Source organism: Montipora capricornis, chromosome 10 (assembly GCF_036669925.1).
Source record: "Montipora capricornis isolate CH-2021 chromosome 10, ASM3666992v2, whole genome shotgun sequence".
Taxonomy (NCBI): domain Eukaryota; kingdom Metazoa; phylum Cnidaria; class Anthozoa; order Scleractinia; family Acroporidae; genus Montipora; species Montipora capricornis.
In genome coordinates, this window is record NC_090892.1 from 33,536,754 (window position 1) to 33,539,253 (window position 2,500).

The 2,500-nt window shown below is 38.5% G+C and overlaps 1 protein-coding gene across 2 annotated transcripts in view; it reads left to right on the forward strand.

The window, feature by feature from the left end:
• Positions 1-1,586: 1,586 nt before the first annotated feature.
• LOC138021795 (uncharacterized) overlaps positions 1,587-2,500 on the forward strand; it is an 18,201-nt gene continuing 17,287 nt past the window's right edge. The window contains exons 1-2 of one of the 2 annotated variants that reach the window (XM_068868801.1): positions 1,587-1,642; positions 1,737-1,794. The gene's annotated coding sequence lies outside the window, so the exon portion shown is untranslated. Of the gene's footprint in view, positions 1,643-1,678; positions 1,795-2,500 lie in introns of those variants that run through there. The other variant, XM_068868800.1, reaches the window with a different exon arrangement.

Consider the following 2,500-nt stretch of genomic DNA (forward strand, 5'->3'; position numbering starts at 1 on the left):
TAAAGATGGGTCATATTCTCGATGTGAGTTTTATGTGACCCAATAGACTTTCCGAGAAAAGTTCAAAACTGACTATCTGGTTCGAAGGATTTGCTATAAAAGACTGTCATTTGCCAAATCTGGAGATGACAACTTTATCCTGAACAATTTCGAGGAAAATAGAAAACTTGACAAAAATCACACAAGTGGTTGCAGACTAACTAGGAAAGAAAACACGACAGTCAAGTGTCGCATAATCAATTTGACCCCACCTTAATTTCCGAGAAACGTTAATTTGAATGCAAATTATGAACCAGAATTTTCCAAGAAAAGAACAGGGAAATACAATTTTCAGTATTAAGATTTAAAAATTGATTTTCAAGTCACAAACGTTCTCAGTCATAATTGTTCATCTCATCATTTTTGTCGAACTGGAGCAATTCTGAATGAGGATTGAAGCTGGTCATTGGGACATACAAGTATTTCATGGGTCTACATGTTTTTTCAGTCCGTGAATTTTAATATGTCGAGCAAAACAATACCGACTGAACAGCCGACTCGCTTCAGCAGGAAATTAGTTTAATTTCGAGAACAAAGGATTTTCTCGGAAAGAAAACAACTAAAGCAAGTATCATGATCGATATGCATTTATGACTCCTTAAACTGACTATTTGGTTCGAAGGATTTGCGATAAAAGACACTGTCGCTTGCCAAATCTGGAGATAACAACTCTCGAGGAAAGATAGAAAACTCGACAAAAATCACACAAGTGGTTGCGAACTAAACTAGGTAAGAAAACACGACAGTCAAGTGTCTAAAAAATCAAAATTGACATCACCTAATTTCCGAGAAACGTTAATTTGCATGCAAATTATGCACCAGAATTTTCTAAGAAAAGGACAGGGAAATAAAGTTTTCAATCTTAAAAGTTAAAAGTGAGTTTTTAAGTCACCCTTCATATTTTGAAGACTCAGTAACCTCCAGCTGGAATAAACTAACTATACCGTCAGTTCTTTTTGAACGTCAAAAGTGGCGTCCTTTCCCGGAAGTGAGTTGTTTTCCCTTTTAACTTGCTTTCATACAATGACATTGACATTGCTAAGTATCTTTCCTCCATTAGCGATGATTATTATAAGTATCTGGGAGACACCACCGCCTGGCTCGCGAAATGTTCTTCGCCTCTCTGAGTCCCGTCACGCGTTTCTTCGCATTACACCTGCACCTATTGCAAGTATCGGATTTTTCGAGACGTGCATTGTAATTTCAGGCAGAATAGCTTTCTTGTTTCACAGCGTTATTGCTAATAGTAAATTCTTATTAATCATCCCGAGTCAGATGACAATATCTAATTAAGTCAAGAATCTAGACTAAATGCCGAGCTTATAAATCAAGACTAACGTGAAGCCGGTAAAATTCAATTGAGGTGATGCCGTGATGGATAGTAACTTACCTCATTTAAGATTTATACATCTTTTTAGGGGACTTACTGGTTATAAGTCATTCTTTAACTCATCTTACGCATACTTCCAGGTTAAGGAAAATAGTGTCCGCATAGTTGTATGCAATGATGGGTAAAAGCAAAACGCAGATAAGACAGACGATAAGATATGCATTGTCTTTTTGTAGCATATTTCTTGGAATTCACGTGGTGGATCCATTTATGGTAAGATTACATGTACGTAAATATTCTTGTGGGAGAGGGAGGGTAATCTGTCCATCGCTTCCTTTTTTTGCTCGACTTTGCTTTTCTTCACAAGCTGAGACTCGCGGATCTACCTGTTGTTCACGGTTGGAGTTGAAAGCAGAAAGCACATGGTAAGTAAACTGGTTTTGCTTAAACTGTCGACTTGATTTGTCAGTACTTCGTTTCTCAGAATTAACAGCGATTTTTCTCATTGTAAACGGAACCACAAAAGGAAGAATAAATACGCTTGCTAGGAAACTACAATCAGTGACACATTGTTACGTTGGTACACTGACGGAATCAATCGAGCATCCCAGACATTCCCTTCCTCTCCCGGCCCACCTTTCAATGTTGTTTAGAAACTAAACGCACTGAACAGTTGCAGTTGTAACATTGCACAGGGGGAAATGGGGTGGGTGTTCCAACGACTTATGACCGTGATTGTACTTGCTCGGCGATGGGCCGAGACGGGAAATAGGGCAAGCGAAGAATCAGAGTCTTACTGCTGGTTTCCTATACTTCCGACGGTTCATGCAGTCCTTGAAACATCTACAGTTGCATTTGAAACTAGCTTGCTTCTCACATTATTCTTATTCAATGAGATGCAAATAAGTGGCGGGGTATTCTGAAATTTAGCCAAACTGCGGAGCGATAAAACTTATCTAAACATGGTAAAAAAGTATTAAAAACGACGACGTTTCGACGTTGACTAATTACAGGGCCGTAGCCAGAAAAAAGTTGACTGAGGCAATGTCGATGGTTAAATTCCCTTCGTAGGTATTTAGGTGTTTATGATGAGTACATTTTGAAGGCAACACTGGAATCACGCTTTTTAAA